This window comes from Hydractinia symbiolongicarpus, chromosome 5, assembly GCF_029227915.1.
Source record: "Hydractinia symbiolongicarpus strain clone_291-10 chromosome 5, HSymV2.1, whole genome shotgun sequence".
In the NCBI taxonomy this organism is placed as follows: Eukaryota; Metazoa; Cnidaria; class Hydrozoa; order Anthoathecata; family Hydractiniidae; genus Hydractinia; species Hydractinia symbiolongicarpus.
Window position 1 is genome coordinate 26310137 of NC_079879.1, and position 20980 is coordinate 26331116.

At 31.8% G+C, this 20980-nt stretch overlaps 1 long non-coding RNA gene across 1 annotated transcript; it reads right to left on the bottom strand.

Annotated features, from left to right (window-relative positions):
• Positions 1-934: 934 nt before the first annotated feature.
• LOC130645710 (uncharacterized) lies at positions 935-20591 on the bottom strand. Its single transcript, XR_008982725.1, has 2 exons — positions 20066-20591; positions 935-8428 (listed from the first exon to the last, which is right to left on the bottom strand). It is a non-coding gene; the product is annotated as an uncharacterized LOC130645710 (long non-coding RNA).
• Between the last annotated feature and the right edge of the window lie 389 nt (positions 20592-20980).

Here is a 20980-nt window from a genome sequence, read left to right on the forward strand (position 1 = left end):
CACTCCGATAACAATCACGCGCAATAATATCAGATGTCCTAGCATGTAAATTCACGGGAAGACTTTATTCCACTCAGTAAGAAGCAGGAACAAGGGGGACCGATCCATACCACCATACAATATTAATAGGATATTTTGCAAAATACCTTCAGGCGGAAAAACATACAGCATGTCCTAGCAGACCTGTGTATACAAAATTAGTTCTACTCAGTAAACAACCAATCAAATGAGAGATCCATCCATACCTTATAAAAATAGAGATTTTATCAATATACATGCATCATTTGAAAAACGCATTTTTTGATCTTACCCTTCGCGCGAATTAAAATATTTAGCACGCCAACCTTAGATGTTCTAACAGCTCAATTCACGGAATACTTTATTCGACGCAGTAAAAATGAAGAAATGTGGGACACCTATCCATACATCTATCAAAAGAGAGATATTGAAACAAGCAGTAGAGTTGAATAACTATCCATACACAAATAAAAACGATATTTTAGAAAAATACTTGTGTGTATCATATGTTTTTTTTGCTGTTCATAGGAAGCAGTGTAATGTGATTTTGAACTTTCAATATTTTTAAAACTAAAACCTTATGACAAAAATGATAAAAATGTATATGGACTTTTTTTGTTCGTAGCTGTTAGAAAAACTATTGGAGGGACATAGTTATTAATATAGTGTAACTAGCTAAATAAAATTGAGTTATGACTGTTATGGTTGCTACGAAGTTAAGTTATATTCTGCTGTCCTAGGCCCGTTCTTAAGGCTCTCTAGCCATTGAACGCTACGACTTTCTCATAATAACCGGTTGAAAATAGCTATTAGGTAATAATAGTATGAATAGAATTTGATTTAGCTAATATTGGGTATATTTTGACTCCTAAAAAGAAATAGTACTCTAGCATTTTTTTTTTTTGCAAAACAGTAAAATTTGTTGAGTTATTTCTAAAAGGTTTTAGTAATTCTAATAGACTAAGGCATTTCACAAGATAGTTAGCGTATTGCTCTGAATAGACCCGTCATCATGCTCCATCCATACTACACGAAGGTAGCATAGAAGCACACAGTATGTTACAAAAAAATTATGGTCCTTTTTTGAACATTATATTTAATTAAAACGTATATACAGTTGACTCTCTCCAATCCGAATCTCTATTATCCGAATCTTTAACTATAATCCGAACAAATTAAAAATCAGCGTCGATTTTCCTTAAGAAACTCTCATAATCTACTTTCTACTATCCGACTCTCTGTAATCTGAAAGAGAATTATCCCCCTTGAGATTCGGATTAGAGAGAGTCAACTGTACATACATTTCAATAAAATAATTTGTTATAATTTTTCTATACCGAAATATCGCCGCTTTATTAAAAGAAAAATGCTATTCAGTTGATGTCGACATAAGTATGATATATAAAGGTAGCAGAACTACTTTAGGATCCACTGACAGAGATGCGACAAGGTTAGATGAAAAGACTGATCGACTTCCTGGAACACATATGCATATAGACTTGATAAGCGCAAAACAAATGTTACGTCATATCCATGCCGAAAGTTTTAAAAAATGTTGTTTACGCTTTTCAGAAATCATTTCGGAAAGCCGAGTATAGAACTTTCGACACACGCGACCCATTCCGCCACACACGGATATCGCTAGTGGCGTTAAAGTTTCATGCTCTACTTGCAAAATAAGTTTATTGTAATTTTTCTTTTTTTCCTTTTTATTTACATCATATGCTTTTGGTAGCACACCTTCGCATCTAAAAATGCCATTTGACCAGTGTTCCAAAAGCCTCTTGTGCATACATAACTCTCGATTCCTGAGAAACATTCGCTGTCCACTGGCTCAATGGCTCACCAGGTAACTGTTGTAGACACGGTTCAATGCGTACATCATGACAAACCTCTTTTAGTTACATCCCAGTGACATTACGGATTTCATTGTCTAAGCGAAAGGAAGCCACATTATTTGCATGACAAAGCATGATCAATTGTGAACTTGAAATTCGAATCTGAGCCCAGAAGCATAGCTTGTTAATTGTGTATCTCTCGTTCCTTGAAGGTAGTCAGTCAACTAGATACACTGCTTCCTGGTTGATATCGTTCAGTCTGATTTCCTGCTTACACATTTCACTTCTGACATGATCAAGAATGACACTAATCTTAGCAATTTATTTTGTTTGATTGTTTTTTCTTTTGTTTCAGTTCTGGATCTTCTTCATATTGTCGAGTCTGTTTTTTTATTTGTTTACCAAGATATTCAGTTATTTGTGATAAGTTTTAGAATATTCGTAAGACGACCAAGTTTAACCGGGAGTGACAGCAGTTGTCTCTCGTTATTGTTTACTTTAATACCTCCCGTCAGTGCTGGTATTAATTCGAATTAATAACTACGAGTACTTCTTCCAATAATTATATATGTGTGGTATGTTCGCATACAGTATGTTAATTTATGCTTGTAGCCAGCCACTGATAAAACAACTTTATGTCCCTTGCAACTCTGTTTTAGCAATTTTACTCAGCATCTTTAATTCATTAATCCAATCTTCTACCTTATCCAAAATATATCCACCTTTCAAGCTTCTTGAACCAATTACATTATTACATTATTACCAATTACATGTTACAAACTGCGGTGTGATAAATTAGTTTCCTCAAAAAATTATTTTTTTAACTAAATTTTACTTATTGGATTTGATTTTCACATGGCAACTACAATCATGTTCATAATAGTTTTGGAAAAACCACTTTCCCCCTCCCCCCACTCTTCAGTGTTGGTTGGAGGTCTTTTCCAGAGTCGCCGGCAGTATTTTGGGGCACAAATCAACACAAAATCAACACTGACTGTTGGGGGAAGGGGGGAAACTCTGAAAAAAGCCTCAAAAGCCGTTTTTCCAATAATTTATGAACATGATTGTAGTTATAGCTCAGCAAAACCTGAATAACTGAACGTATATCCCGAGTAAATTAAAAAATTTCCTTCTTTCATTTCTTTTCTTATAGTTACCTCTTTTTTTGAAACATTTGTTTGTAAAATTTTTTGAATTGATTTGCATTATTGTTTGTTGCAGTATGAAACTAATTACACACCATGTTGTTCTTCCATTTGAACTACCACCTTTTAAAGATGGATTGGATTCGAACCAATAACTTTCATGGTTTTACAACAATGGAAATATTTTTTAAATAACATAACACAGAAATACAAAAGGTCACACATAGTATCAGTATTTACACAAAACTAATTTTGTTACCAGAAAACTTCCTTGTCCCACTCTTCCAAGAATCATTTTCATCAAAGTTTTTTTTGGTTTTACCTGCATTAGAAATACAAAAAAACAAACAAAAAAAACAGCAAAAATTACCACCAAATTGATTAACATAAAAAGCAAAGTATAAATTAGAACAGAAAAATCCCGAGAAGAGTTGTGAACAAAAAACATTGCGCATCATCATTAAATTAAAACAACAGAAATTTATCTAGTTTTTAAAATCATTACACTGTAAAACTAATTCCACCACTCCACGACTGTTATAAATTAAAACAGGATGTAAAAGTTTCAGAAATTGCTTATTCAATTTTTCAGCATAAGTCGCAATAAAGCCTTGAGGTAGGAAATTAGCTGACTGAAAAGAGGGATATACTTCAACTTAGGGGTATTTCAACTGGCAATATTACCTGTACATATAACATCCCTCCTGAAAGTCAATATACTGAATAAAAATTTGACTACTTATTTGAATAATTATGGTACCAAGTTAGCAGTATCTCTACACTGTCTCAGTTTAACAAGTATTGTACAGATTTCAGACATGTCTAGCCTAGTTAAAGGGGAACTCCAGTAAAAATCACTTTTCTTTTCTTTGTTTGTTTTATACGTACTCAGAAAAGCATAAGAAATCAAAAAAAAACTTACTTTACTTGTTTTTCTTATTTAAAATTGTTGTACAAGCCTTCGCATATTCAATTTTTTTCTCATAAAAAACAGACAGGCGCGATTTCATTACGGACCGGACCCGATTATAAATAATGACATCACATCGTGCAGAAAGTTTAAGCGAGCGCATGTTAAGACCTATAAATACAGCTTACATTAAATCGCTTTTTGTATGTAATTTACGTTTAAATCTTTAAAAAATGGTTAGTTGCTCTGTGTTTCTATGTACTGATCGATCAGAGAAGTGTAAAGAAGTAAGTTTTCACAGAATCCCGTCTGTGAAAAAAATAGAACTCAAAAACGGCTAAACAAAATACGTTGTGCAGGTGATCTACCAAGCGATCAAAGTTTTTATATTTGGTTGGCGCACTTCACAGATAGTTCTTTTAAAAGATATCTGCAGGAAATAAACTTCCATATTAAGATACTCTGCTACTTTGTAAAAATGCCATTTTAGCTAGTGAACGCGATTAAAGTTTCTCATTTCTTCTTATCTCAATATTTGTACTTATATCCACAGAACTCAACCAAATAACGTTTTGTACATTTTTATATTAAATAAGAGAACATTATACGAATTTCCAATACAAACACCGACAAAAAAGCTTTCTAGTTACACATGTATCTTTCGTAGCGCTCAAGTTTCTATTCTTTGTTTTTCAAAAAAGAAGCTTTTTTGATGGAAGGACATGCCAAGTATTTTCAGGAGGTAAATGTACCCATTTTCTTCAATCTTTGTAACTTTATAATGGCTGCATGTAATGCTGATAATGCAGTTTCTAAAACAGCTTTGTCAAAACAACCACTTGTAAGTCAGTAGCTTCTGCAACACATTTATGACTTACCATAATCATAAGATTGATTTTTATTTATACAATAATAATACCCCGTTTTACCAACTTATCTAGCCCGAACATATTTGATTTTATATCACGCATTTCAATGGTACTCCATCACGGAGAAAATTTTAACGTTACATAAAATTTGTTTACATTTGTGCGCAAAAAAAGCGCGTGTAGAGGAAAAATATTGCTGAACTGTAAAAAAAAATAAATTGGCTTGTAAAGTATAAAAGATTTTTTAATGAAGCAAATGATAAAGTTTTTTGACGAAAAGAATGTTAAAAAAAGCGATTAAGTATATTTATTTCTTAAAAAAAAAAAATATTTTGCTAAGAACGTTGCTTGAGCCAGTAAAAGACACCTCATCACTTTGCATCATTATTAATTTCTCCCTTGTGAGACAGAAGAGGTTCGAAGTCGTGTGGCTGTAGCTTTGTAAAGTCTTTCTCATGAAGAGAATTATCCGATTCTATGTTTTATATAACATTTTTTTTTAAATATTTTTTTTTCACTGGAGTGCTCCTTTAACTAAGTTTTCTTTGAGATATTAAAATTGAGTTTTTTATATAATAATTTTTCAGTGCAACCCGAATTAAAATCAACCAATATGCATAAAGCCAGCATGGCCACATCTAACATTAAAGAAGAAAAGATTTCCCAATAATGATCACGTGAGCAAAGAACAATAGAAGTTTTTGCCTTAAAGTATTGTCCAAATTTCTTTCATACAAGACAAAAAATATGTTCAGATCAATTGTATTTCAAGTGGCAAAAAGTATTCCTACTACTAAGTGAACACACAGCACTATTTGTCTTTCTTTAAAAAATAAGCTTACTCAAAATAATTAACAAAATTCAATCTAGCTCAGGCTACAGAAATATAATTATATGCTTAACTCAGATATCTTTGAATAGATGACGTACACTGTCTCTTTTTTTCAAAAATAAATATAAATGTGCCAGCTCTTTCAGAACATGCATTCAGTATGGAATTAGCTGCATTTCATGTTGGTGGAAATTATATTTAAAAAAATATTCTCTTTATATAAAAAATCAACCCTGGCCTACTTTTCCACCACATCAGATTTTAAAAACTAACGTTTTCCTCAAAAAATTATTTTTTAATCTTTTTATAAAATTATTATTCAGCAGATAATTGAAAAAAAAAACACCAATTTAAACTTTTTAATAGGAAATTTCCACAGTTAATGTGTACTATTAATAGCATGGCTTTCCAATGAATGGCAGTAATAAGTATTATGACAATCAACAGCGCAAGTTATTGTTGCCAGAAATTGTATACTGGAAAGAATCAATTTTTATATGTAAATTATACCTATTATCATCATTTTCCTCAAAAAGTTATTTTTTGGTCCTATAACAGCAGATCACTGAGAATTTACGGAACTAAAAATCTTGTGGTAACATTTTTAAAATTAAAAATCTTGATTTTGTAAACATTAAACGCACAAATCCTAACAAATTATAATTTTTTTAAAAATAAATTGGAATGATCATCTGTTTTAACCCTATTCGGTCCGGGGTTTTTCGCACAAACTATGACTGGGGGGGGGATTCCGATTTAAAAATGCCACTATCTGCTTGAAATATAATTACTTTTGTTCTAGAGCGAATTTTTACATTCTGTTTGAAGTTTCTGAAAGCTAAATAAAAGTTATTTAACATATCTTCCGGTTTTTACATGGATCGGATAAAAAATTGCCAAAAATTTCCAGAAAATCCGTTTTTTTTTTATTTTCGGGTAAAATCCGACAAAATCGGGAAATCGAATTAGTCACGTGTTCAAATTATTCCAAATGATTCTTCTTGATAAAACAAAGTTGTGTTGCAAGTTTCAAGTTCTAAGGATAATCCTAACAGGAGTTATTATATTTTCCCCATTATAAGGATTTCATAGAGATTTTTAGGGGTAGTTTCGAGTAATGGCCAATATCAAAGCCTCTGAAAGGTATGGGACCTAAAAAATTAGCATGCAGGTGTCTAATAGATAAATGTTAAAACTCAGTAAGTATCATAGCCATATAACAAAGCAATCAGGAGTTATTAAAAAAAAACCGTCAGGGGGGGTTAAAATTTCAAAATATAGGTCTATACTTCAAGTTTAAGTATTTTCCAGGTTATTTGAAACCCTGGTTTGTGTAAAGGAGGAAATCTCGAGGTTACTTGTGGGGCCGTAGATTAGTGGTTATAGCTCTCGTACTCTGACCGGGGCTCGATTCCTCTTGATGGAGATTCAACATGGGTGAGTGAATCTGAATGTTACCATAGCCCTGGTTTAATTGGTTACCAGAAGTTCAGAATAAAAGAAGTGAAGTTTATTCAAAAGAAATACCACAGCCCATTTATCTTTTATCATTCAGCACAGTGGGTGTTCTTTTTAACTTACTAATTACAGGCTTTTTATTAGTAGCTAGCTAAACATTGGCTTTATAGTAAAAATAAATATACAGCTACTTTACCACCGAAAGCCTCAATACAAGCTGGAATTCAGAATTGACAGTTCTTTATGCATTTCAAGCCTTCAAAGAGTGGAAACACTTTGAACGATAGCTGGCATCCAAATTACATAAGGCGGACGTCACAAATATCGGGTGTTAGAGTCATTTGAGCACCAAAAATAGAGTCGGTCGGTAGATCGGCGAATGATAACTCAAAATTTCAAAAAATTTTATCCAACCATCCAGCCATTAACGCGCGCCATTAAATCGCCGATATTTAATGATAACTTTGGCATCTCCGGCAGTTTCCGCGTGAACACTTTTCACATTTTAAAGCGAAGCACAACAATCGCTGCAATCGCTGTGGAGAGACAACAAGCGTATAATATTTTTTGTCATTTTAGTTTTTCCGACTCAGTATATCAAAAATTTCGATCAAAAATTAGGGTCAGTCGGGTGACTCTAACACCAAATATTTGTGACGTCTGCCTAATCATTAATAAACAAATACTGACCGGTTTTGATAACGTACTGTGAAATACAAAGCCTGGCTCAAAAGTACAGACCAAGCTTGTGAGGTCTGTGCCCCTGACAAATGGCTTTGTATTTTACAGGGCAGAATCAAAACCGGTCAGTAGCCATTTTATAGCTGAAATCTATTCTCATCTTTAAAACAACAATCAAATTTTGCACATGATTAGATGGAATACCAATACATGGAATCACAGTCCTGATATTTACTTGCACACGCATCTAAGTGATTATGTAATGCCCGATGCGCACGCAGAAATGGAGGTAAAAATGTAAACAAACTAATTAGAAAAGTTACCTCAATTTCTGCGCGCGCAGGAAAAATACGGCACTATAATTGAGTGTATGGCAAATTTTAATCCACAACTACTTAAATTAGAATGTACAGTTCAAATTTTAAAGGGAGAAGAAAACGTTCGAAATTACGTTAAAAACGAACCAACCAAAAAGGGTATTTGTTTCAGTTATTTTAAACCGACTTACCCTTCCAAACATTCCAAGTCAGCTCTTCGTCTGAATCAAATGTCTTTTCGCATGTTACGCAGAAGCAAATTGTATGTTCAGCAGTGGCTTTTACTTCTACTTTTTGCTCATGAGCAATCAGAGCTCTTACAGCCAACGTTCCATGTGATCCAGATGTTGGAAGCCCACGCTGGGAAAGGAAAAATTGAAGTTCAGCCATAGAAAGTTCTAAAAAATTCTGCAAACATTTAATATCTTCAACCGAAGCCATCAAGCTCACTTGATTTAACTTTTTAGCTTTTTTAATTAATTTTTTTGTGTAAAATATATAAGAATTGATTAAAAATTAACTTGTATAAACAGGAAAACCACGCCACCACATAAACTTCGCATCCCTGCTAGCAGCGGTGTTGTATTTTGTCATAGTGATTACCCAGAATGCTTTGCGCAACCGTGAAAGATCTATTACGTCTACCATTAATGATCGATTAGGCCCCTGGGGGCTTATTTGTCAAAATGGGTTTTGGGGGACAGGGCTTATTCGGGAGGGGCGTGGCGGGGGGTTAAATGGGAGGGGACTTATAAAATTATACAAAAGTCTTAGTGTGCTAAAAATAAAAACAACAATTTTAATAAACACAACATATATTTCTAAAGTATAATAAAAACAAACACTAATCGATCTCAATATCACTATTGCCTTCTTCGTCCTTGTCTACGATCGTCTCTAAGGGAGCCGCATCAATCATTTCCTCGGCATCTGGGATAAATGGGTTGTCTTCCGTCTCGTTTACCAGTTGTATTTGTTCATTGAGCATTGAGGGTATTTCGAACTCGTTGGGTGAGCGCAGAAGAACACAAGATGTGAAATTGAAAAGGAATATTTAGGCGGGTCTCCTAAATTTGCTTCTTTGTATGTGATATTATGATGAACACTGGCAAATCAACGTTTATGCCTTGTTTATCTGCCAACTACACTTGATTTACTGAGAAAAAGCTCTTTGTAGGATGTAAACATATCCAAATTAGTTTTGCTTCACCCAGTGAACGGCTATCATGAATCGCGTTTGAACATATAAACTACATTGAAAAGGCTTCATTTATTTTTTCCATGAAGACTTTTGTAGTGTTTTCGCAAATACTAAACATGGTAGAGCAATTTTAAAGTAACAATTTCTGCACTTGAAAATTATGAAGTATGGATGACATTACACACTGGTTGTTCACGTTCCAGCTCAAAGATAGAAATTTCGACTATTCTTTCATAAAACCGCAACTAGACATTCAACAATCAAGAGCAAAATTAATATCCCCAAAGTAACTTGTGAGGAATTGACGATTGATGTATGAATACAAAGCATAATAGTGAACACTCATGGTATTTAGGACATACATTGCTTGTAATGTATTCTCTAAGGCTCACACAAACGGATCATGTCTCGTTGGGTAAGCGCAGTAAAACACAGGATGTGAAATTGAAAATGAATATTTAGGCGTGTCTGCTAAATTTGTTTCTTTGTCTCTGATATTATGATGACCACCGGCGTATCGGCCATCATCCCTTGCTTATCTACCAACTACAAGTGATGTACTGATAAGAATCTCTTTGTGCGAAGATGTCACGATAATTTTTCGTTTGTATATAGTGCGAGACCATTATGAACGCCTCTTTACTACAGAGAAATACGCTCTACTACAGGCTACTACACTCTACTACAGAAAAATACGCTTTACTACAGAGAAATACATTCTACTACGCTCTACTACACGCTACTAATTTCCTATTTCTCTATTTTTATTGTTTAAGTTTTATTCCATGAGTTACTAAAACTAAGGTTCACAAATATAATTTTTTAAAAAAAATTCTTGATGATTTGAATTCTGATCGATTTCCATTTTCTCCTTAGAGAAAGCCTTTGTCTTTATACCACCTGTTAATGTTGCTGATAATATCTTACATTCTTATATTACTTTCTTAATGACTAGTACTGTAAATAGTTTTTAAAAAAAATAAAAAACAAGAATTTCCAAGAAAGACATATTTTCTTCAACCATTGTCTCATTATGATGTCATTACTTCCTGTGATGACATATCAACTTAAATATTTTGTCACTAATTAAGTCACAACATATTGATGCTTCTTTGTGCCAAGTTTTGTCACTTAAAACCAAACTGAACAAAAGTTACAGCCCGCAGGCACTTTATGCCCCCCCCATACTTACAAGGGTCAAAAAAGCCCATACAAATAGTCGTTACCATAGTGATCAATTATTATGCAGAAGTATAAAATTTCTGTAAGAAACTTAAAAGCTCTTTCACAGTGTTAAATTTTTAAGAGAGTATCACTTACATTTTAAATCTCTTTTACAAAACTATAAACGATGTGGGATGGAAAGCACGCTTAGCGTGGAGAGGAATGTTTGATCTAAAAAAGCTTTTTTCTTCTTCTTGAGAGAATGAGTAGAACGCAAGTTATGATGAGTATTCTGACAATTGGAGGTTAAAAATTGTGGAAAAAATTTTAATACTAAATAACTCCAAAAGTAAAAAACAATAAGAAAAAATTAAAAAAGCATTTTTAGATCAATGTCTTGTGATCACAAAAAAGCAAACAGCAAACTTCAGAAATTAGTAGTTTTGTAAAAGAGATTGCATTTGTAGGAGAGGGGTAATTTTTTTGTGTCTATTAAACCTTCAAATTTTATTTTTTCTTAATAAATAAATATAGGTAATCATATAGGCTTTCTAAAAATATATACATTAATATATCAAAATAAAGTTTTGGTGAATTAAAAGCATTTTAAAATATCACATCTTTTTTGTATATTCATGCCTTAACCTTAAACTTACAGTTTATAAGTAATATGAATTGATAGAGTATAGAGATTATCATAAATCTGTGTATATATATAAAAAAGTAAACTCTTTTTAAAGTCTGGATTTCAGCTGCGAACGTGCTTAATTTTTGGCAAAATCTCAGTCTCAATGTTCGTAAAAGCCAGGTCCTAATATATTTTGGTTTCTTTCATGAAATCTTGAAAATTAATCTTGCAGAATTGTTCAAATTGTTTATTTACAGAAAATAATCTCCATGGCATTCTTTTTTGTTTTTGACCCCACAAAAAAAACTCACATTGTTTTCATTTGTTAAAGTTCGATATGACAAGCATACCGTGGACAAAATTTTAGAGAAATTTTTTTTTTACTCAGTACGTCAGTAACCATAGAGTTATTTTTTTTCAAGCAACAATTTTTAAATTGTTTCGTGAAGTGATCCTCTTAAGGAAAAATGTTTTTGACTGAGTGAAATCACTGGACGATTTCATTTGCCTGAAAAATACCAAGATGGTAACTCTCTAAATACAAAATTTAAGAATTAGGATATCATCCCTTTTGTCAACCTTATATTTTGGAATTTTTAACAATTTTTTTTACCAAATATAATCTATGATAGAGGCCTAAAATGTGACACAAATAAGCAAGAACATTCCAAGGAAAGTTTAAAGTCCAACATTCCCCACCAAATTAAATTAGTATACTAATTCTGAAATCACAAATGTGTAAAATGTGAGTTATGTAATCCTGGCTAATGTTTTTTTCACAGATGTTGTTTAAAAAAAAGGTACACTGGAGACACAGGATATATACCAGCAACATCACCAATTTTTGTAAACAGCTTCAAATTTTACGTTTGTTTGGAACAAGTCAACAAGCCAACTAGCTAGCTACCCATATCATTATATTCAAATCTAGCTAACACCTAGCTCATTTAACACCAAGAATAATACACAAAAGCATTAGAATGGCCCAGTGATGCATACTATTATCCCATATTATCACCAAATGGTTATAACAATCTGTATGACAAATTAACTTGGCAAATATGGCAAGTAAACAAACCATGTTTGCACTACTTCGCTGCAAACTTAAAATTCGCTTATAAGTAATCTCGTTTTCATGTTATTCGGTATTATATAATATATTATATAAGTAAACCAGTCGTGATTTGTTTTAGGCATGGTGTTTCAATGCAATAATATATTTGGCCTCATTTTGAGCTACGCAGACCCACACAGTGTGCCATCTTCCCAATTTCCCTCACATGGCTTGGGTTAACCCAGGGCTATGGTAACATTCACTCACCCATGTTGAATCGCCGTCAAGAGGAATCGAACCCCGGTCTCTCGCACAGAGTACGAGAGCTATAACCACTAATCTATGGCGCCACAAAAATAAATCTTACAAATATATATACTTATGGGGACCCTTTTTCAAAAATTTACCAAATACTTACTTAAATTAATGAATTTCTTCAAGAAAAAGAAGAAAAGGGGAAATCTATGAATTTCAATAATATATACCTTAACCGTATTTATGCAGAGGCAGGTAAAATCAACCCACTCACAACTTAAAAAGATGCTGATTTCAAAAGGTCACCTAAATTTTCCTTAAATGTCCTGATTTTTCTTCTCAAATCATCTGAAAAAAATTTTAACATTTGGTTATTTTTTTATAGTTTTTATATTGTTTATTTTGAATCACCACTATCAAAGCTCCTCAATTTTGTTAAAGGGGAACTCCAGTGAAAATCACTTTTTTCTTTTTCCTTTTATACGTACTCGAAAAAGCATAAGAAATAAAAAACAGCTTACTTAACTTGTTTCCTTATTTAAAATTGTTGTACTAGCCTTCGCATATTTATTTTTTTTCTCATAAAAAAACAGACATGCGCGATTTCATTAAGACTGGACCTGATTATAAATAATGACGACACATTGTGCAGAAAGTTGGAGAGTATATATATATTAAATATAAACTTATAGTTTACATTTAAATTGTTTGTTTTTGTATGTATTTAACCAATCGATCGGAGAAATGTAAAAAAGTTAGTTTTCATAGAATCCCGTCTTTAAAAAAGAAAGAATTCAAACAAAAAATGACTTAAAAAAATGTCGTGCAATCAAAGTTTTTATATAAAAAGTAAGAAAGATTTTTTACTGAATTTTTGACGAAAAGAATGTAAAAAAAGCGATAAAATATATTATATATGGCTGTAGCTTTGTAAAGGTTATGTAATGTTCGTCATTATAACAAGACATCTTATCAACGAACAATGCAAACAGTAAGTAAACAAAACTTTTAGAAGGCGAGCTACCAATCTTACAGACTTTCTGCACGATGTGGCATAAGCTTATTTATTAGGACTTATTGAAATTAAAAATGTTTTGTATAATTAGTTCTTGCAAAAATAATTCTATAAAATATCCTGTAATGGTTCTGCTGTTTTACGTAACAGAATGTCTAAGGGAAGCTTTTATGATATCTGAAGCTGTCTACATATATATCCTTCTCTTAATTCTTTGTTTTTTTCATGGTTCAAAACACCACAAAAATAAAAAATCTTTTCATAAATTTGATTTGAAACCTTACAATTTTCATAAGTTTTCAGAGTTTTTTTTAATAGAGTTTACCTAGCTAGGTACTAGCTAGCTAAACTATATTAAAGTATTATGTAACCTGCTAAAAAAAGGAACATATTTTTTAAAAATTGAAAGACGCTTATTACAGTTACCAAGATAATTTTTCTTGCATATTTTCTGGAACATAAATTAGAGTTCCGCTTTTGTTAGTCGCATAAATTAACGTGTTCGCATAATCTGGCGATATATTGGCGAAAAATCACTAAATCATACCAAGGTATTTTTCGTTGTCTTCTCTCATATCAAAGACAAAAAAACCTGGGGACAAGGGTCCATATGTTTAATACTCCACAATAACTCTTTTGAATATAAATGAACTTTAGAATTAGGTTTTTACATGTTATGAAAAAATTTCTCTTCTCAGCTAAAAAGTTTTTGGATATAGATTGCTCTACAACTAATAAAATAGCTTTGTTTTAATTTTTTTTGGAGTATCCCAAGAGATCATGTTTCCATTACCGATGTTTACTGTTGCACAGTGTCAAGTTAATTTTAAAGATAATAAAAACAACTTTAAGAACCATTAATATTTTTAGAGAAGGCAGCTATACACCTACTAAACATTTCCAAAGTTTAATGTTCAACATAAAAATAACTTTTCATAATTTTTTAATTTACCAGGGAAAACTATATATTTAAAACAAGGAAGATAAGTCAATTTAACAGCTCTTATTTAAATAAAAAACAAAATGACAAACAGAAATTTTATGCCAATGAACAGGAATCGAAATAACTACCAGTCATCGGTCATGACCAACCAAAACTTGAGTTATGACTGACCATCTTTTCTCATTCTTACCCTGGTGATCAGTCAGTAATTGTTATTCTTTCTAAGTTATAATTTTCAAGTTTCTGGGAATAAAATGAAGTGAAGCACACCCAACAAATACTTTCTTTGGAGTGCGAGTTTGTTCCATACTCGATCAATCTCCACCATTTTTCGAAATTTACTGTTAATATTTTTTTTCAATCACGCAAATTATTACTTTTAGGATATAACTTTTATTTGTATTAGTTTATTAGTTTGTTTATCCTGTTCGCAGGGCACAATTTTTTTTCCTCACCATGTGTTATTAATCACACCAGTGAACTGAATTGTATGGATAACATGTTAAGCTCCCTTATACTGTCGATTACACACCTGCCTTTCAAATTTCTTATTTTGATCCCTGATTAATCCAAGGTTTTTTAGTAAAATAAACCATTCATTTCAGCAAGAAGATCCAAGTTCTAACAGCCATTACAACTGGCTAAGCAAGTAAAAAAATAAATTAAAAATTAAAAAAAATCACTTCTACCTCGTACAGGTTGCTTTTATAAAACCCAGATGAAATAGAATCAATAAATAAACTATTTTCAATTTAGTTCATTTTAGCTTTTCAAGTTGGACTTATGGATCATCATGTCTCTCAATATAAGGAATTGACACGAATTGAGTCTTTCCTGTATCGAAATTAAACTGATCTTGGAAGATTTTTTTTTTTTTTAATTTGCTTACTTAAGACAATTTTTGTTAATTTAGCTTGAATTTAAACAATATTGCGAGACGAAACCAGACGATATCGGAAAGATAAAGTACAACAAGAAGAAATGATTGTTCTGAGCCTACTAATTTAATTTTCCAAAAGAATAAATATTTTGAATAGTGTTTTTAGTTTCCTCCTAAATTGTGCGGATGTAAAACAAAAACAATAATTTTCGTTATCATATCTGTTACATAAAACGCTCAAATTAATGACTTTTACTAACAATTAAAAACTCCTTTTAACAAACAGGTTGTTAAAAATTACTTATCTATACTCTATCAACCTAGGTGGGATATGATGCTCAAATAAGTATTGCCAGCCTTGTTCTTAGGGGTTCTTAGAAAACTAACAATCCGCGGGGGCAAGGTCACTTAAGTTACTCAGATATGGATTTAGCTGATGAAACTTTTGAACTTAAGGTGGCAGTCAGAATTTCTTTTGTACATAATTAGTTACATAAAATTGTTTTCACACTATATATATTTATATATTTCTGTTATAACACACTTGTCACGATTTTATAGCTATATTACTATTATCTTTCACCAAAATACCTTAACAATTCCTCTTTAAATTAAAACTTATAATAATTAATTTAATCTAAGGCCAGGATACACCTGTATAATATCATTAAATATATTTTACAATAAATTTATAATTTTTCTACAATATACTTATAATTTCTTGTATTGTGATACTTTCATACTATCGTTGCCACAACAACGCTAGCAGATAATAGATATATCATCACACAAACAAAAAGGCATTCAAAACCATATTACCAACAATATTATTAAAATCAAATTGGTTTGATTTTATTTAAATATTATAGCTATGCTGCAAATTATGAGGTTATGACACACATACCAGGTGTTGACATTATACATATTAAAACTACATATTAAAGCTATATTATAAGAAATTATATATTTCAGTGATATCATACAAGTGTATCAGGCCCTTTAGTCTGCGTGCTTGCAAATTATACAGAAAGGAATGAGTAATTATTAAAAAGAAACGTTAATAACAAAAACAGTGCATTATGTAGGAATTTAGGCGATCTTCATTATGCTACACTGCACAAGCTTTAACTTTTGATAGTATTTTTGTTTTACTTTAAAAATTTTATTCAGACAAAATTTAAAAGTCAAAATGTTTTTTTAGAGTTTTTAGTTTCAATAATGGCAAATAGTTCAATTAGTATTATTAACCTAAGTAAAGTTGCATTAAACTTTGTTTTCATCACATCGAAACAAAGAAAATAAGAAACAACATTTTACTACTAAATGACTCGCTTGAAACAAACATATTTTTTTTGAAAACAACTTTAATCAGTATACTGTATTTAACTTCTTACGTTTTATGTTCAGAAAAACTGGTTAAGAACCTCTGAAATAAAAATTACATTTTGTATATTTTCTTACAGCATGTTATGCTATAAAAATAAACTTATTTCATTTTTGCAACATTTTTTCGGCTATCGGAGACAAGAAAGTTAATACTGAGAGAGTCCCTAGCTGAAACACTAAGTTCTCGTGTTTGGGGTTCAAAAGTTTAGTAGTCCCCCACTTGTCTCCAACATGAAAAATAAAAATGCAGGAAAAAGCTCCCAGGTCACAAAAAATACAAATTCTCGTTGAAAAACAAGGATTTTTTACATAGAAATTTCTGGTGACTCATCAATTTTGGTTTCAAGTTAAAATCATTTTATTATGTATTGAGGCCTATATTTTTAGGAAATGTAAACAGGCATAAATAATACACTTAGTAAATAAATAAATGTGGACAGCTAAAAAAGGGTTATTGCCACCTTAACAAAACACAAAAACATGTTTTAGCTACCCCCTTTTTATCAGAGAAAAATATTATATTTATATAAAATAAAAGCTATAAAAGTAATGCACAAAAACAGGCCTATCAATAAGAAAATAACAGCAGAGCAATAAATAGCTCCCTCAAGGTCACAGTCTTTTTTATTTATTTTATTTTATCTTTTTTTATATATTTTGGTTCTTTTTTTCTGTAAATAATAAAAAAGGGAACATTGATTTCCATGTAAGATGAATTGATATTGTTCAGCCAGAAAATTTTTTTGGAATTGGGGGAGCAATTAATGGCTCAGCTAGTTTCTCATTTCAGAATTATGCGAATTATTGATAGGCCTGCAAAAAGTTGGTAAATGCACATTAAAGTTTAAGGTAGGAAAAGTGCCATTTTATTAAATATATTTTAGTGTTTTCTGCAGTGATATAATTTATCCACGTTTGTGGTGACAAACGTAAAAAAAGGTAATTGATTTTCCGCCAAAAGTTTGTTTGTGCATTGCTTTAGGAGGTAACTTAGCTATACTCTGGAAAATCAATTGAATTCTTGTTACATGTCTTTGGGTTCTTTCAGCTCATGCAGTCACACAAAGTTATAGGGACTTCTTATTTGTAAATTCACCAAGCCATAAAATTACCAATGGTATATGTTTTGAAAACACGCTGTTTTGTATAAACTTATAATTCCCAACCTACATCTCTAAAATGTGCACTTGTAAAAGTACCTTGACAAATGTGAATATGAGGAGACAGACAATCAAAGCACAAATATAAAAAAGGCAGTGTAAGGCTTCCATAATAAATTTCCTTGAAAGATTTTTTAGGTCTTAGTAAAATGATATGATTTACCACGTAATTACTTTCCTGTTTTAAATAGAACAAGAAACAGTATAGACAACACTACAATTATACTGTTAATTCTGTGGTAAGGCAACTGCAACTTACTTAATTGTTCTATGGGCCTGACCGACCAATGAAAACAAAAAAATAATAAAAAACAAAAAGGAAAAAAAAAAATTTCCCCTTCCCATTTTGTGAAAATATAATGAGTATAGAACATAATCAATGTTATTTTTTGTTAGTTGAATGTTAATTTACAATGATTTGCCGAAGGACCGTAAGCTACTATCAACTTTGCCGTAGAACAACTAATTAAGTTGAGTCATCCAACAGTAATGTATGTTTGTCCTTTTTTTAACAGATAAGTTTTTACAGAAAAATTAACACGTCTTACAATTGAAAAAGGGTTGAGAAAAATTGTTTTAGGATCTCTTGGCCACTGAGACATTCATCATAGAGGTAAAAAATCTTTGGGACGAAGTTGAAAAAAGACATGGGAAGCCTGAAAAATATTTGTTTGGGAAGCATGCAAAATATATGCATAATCAGTACAATTTTGTCTAAAAATTGCAAGGAATAAATATCAGTATTATTCATTAGTATTGAAGTCTCAATAATAAAAACAAAAAAAAGAACTCAGTTTAAAAGTCAGTAGTGATCAGAATTAATTAAAAGCAATTGCCTGAAGCCACTAGTAAAAACAGGAGAAAAAAATAGGAGTCATTGTGCTATTGTGATTAAACAAAAGAATTTAGAAAACAACTGTTTCGACTTTAATATTTTAGACAGCTCTTGGTTTTAAATTAACTTAATATAATTATATATAGTGGATAATAAAAAACGATTTTGAATCACCTCACATCCCTGCGTCAAAAAAGATAATAATTAAGTAGTAATTTTTGTCGTTCACTCATTCATTGAAAAAACATAGAAAAGACATGACAGTATTTTTTTTGCCATTGTCATTGCAAATTACAAAGACCTTGGATGGCACATCTCTGTGAGCAGTAGTTGAAATTATGGGTAATTAGTCCATCATGGGTATGAACTATTTTTCTCTCCAGGTTATATACATTATTTAGTTTAGTCATTTAAACCCTTTTTTACCTTTCTATTTCATGGTCCTGCTATGTGACTTTACCAAAACCAATAAAATGATTTTTAGTTGTATATAATTTTTATTTGTATTTTTTCTCACCCGTCCTTATTTGGTAAAGCCCATGCCTATAAAACTGCATGTTAGTAAATGTATTAGTAAATAGATGGATTTTGTCATCATTTGTTTACTTTTCAGCAGTAAGCTTTTTGCCTCTGGCATTTGCGTTGAAGGAAGAAAGATGCTAGGATTTGGTGAAGAGAGGTTTTTCCTGTGGATTTCTTCCCATAAAAAAATGAGGTTTAAACTTTTATTAAGTCTGAATTGATGCCTTTGTGTGACAAAATGGACTGATAATCACACTGCTTCACATAGACTAGAGCCCCCATATTTTATAACCCAAGTCCAAAGAGCATACTGCTGAAAATGTAAACAATGAAATTCCTCTGTGTGCTTGTGCTTATAATATTTACAAACAACCCTTCGTGGCGCCGTAGATTAGTGGTTATAGCTCTCGTACTCTGTGCGGGAGACCGGGGTTCGATTCCTCTTGACGGCGATCCAACATGGGCGAGTGAATGTTACCATAGCCCCGGGTTAACCCAAGCCATGTGAGGGAAATTGGGAAGATGGCACACTGTGTGGGCCGTTGGATGTTGCCGGGAGTTGTCTAGTAGAGCGCGGGCTCTAATTGGGTCTGCGTAGCTCAAAATGAGCATTAAATACTCTAGGACTCTCCATCTACGCCATGGCCCCTCCTGGAAATAATAGACAGGGTATATCCCTCGATATTTGTGAGGCTAGCCATGTAAAATATGCACATCTATCTATCCATCTATCTACCCTTATACAGCACATTGTACAAATAACTTAGGAATAGTGTGTTACTTTATATTATATATTAGAGGCTTTTTATCCTACGTACTAGCTAGTTTTTATATCTGACATTTACGACTTGTGAAACTTGCATTATAAACCTTATTTCTTAGTTCCTTACTTAGCTATTATAACTCGAAAAATGGAAGGGGACTTACAGATAGAAAAATAGTTTATAAACTTACTTTATATTCTTCTTAATAGTTCTTAAAAGAACTGTTTTTTTATGCTTCTTTGATATTATATAATTTATTTCTTGTTCGACTGTTCCTTTCTTTTCCTTCTGGCCGCATAATACAACAAAGTGCATTTCGGGCAGGTTCGGGATCGTGAAAATCTTTGACTGACGTTTTTATTGGCTTATATCGACCACGTGACCGGACGCTTCTATTTTAATCGTCTAGATTTTGCAAAGCGGGGAATACGGGATTTTAGGCATTCTTGTTGGCCTAGCGCTCTCAGATATGATATCCAACCCCCCAGGGCTCTTATTCTCTTTTTGACAATTTCGCCAGGTGGTGTGCATATATATTTAACCTTTTTACGATCATATAATTACTCCAATTATATGGGTGAAATATGTTTTTACATTTTATACACGACGTAATTGCATATAATTGATCCAATTACGTTGACTATTGTTACAATCAACCCTCTGAAGTATCATCACACATGTTCAATAAGCAACAATAACAAATTTTCCCCTTTGAAGTAAAAAAGTTCTCTTTGAAGTAGGAAAAAGTTCTTTGAAGTAAAAAATATTCTTTTAGTTATTATAAGTAACTATAACTAACTATATGTCAAGTTTAAACCTTACAAATTTATGTTACTGTAAATGGAAAAAGTAAACATCAATCTATCATGAAATAGAAAAAAAGTAATAAACTGCCCTTTTCAAATGTGAATAAAATTTGCTGCGTTGGCGCCTCAAACGAAGGGTCTTAAAGTAAGCCAAAATAGCTAAAATGTTTATATAATTATTAAAATTAACATTATTTTTGTCAATATTTACAAAAAAAATAATAAAAATCTATCATAAGCTACACAAATGCAAGAGAAATAATGCTGACGTCCGCAAAGAAATTCTGACAAAGTCAGCA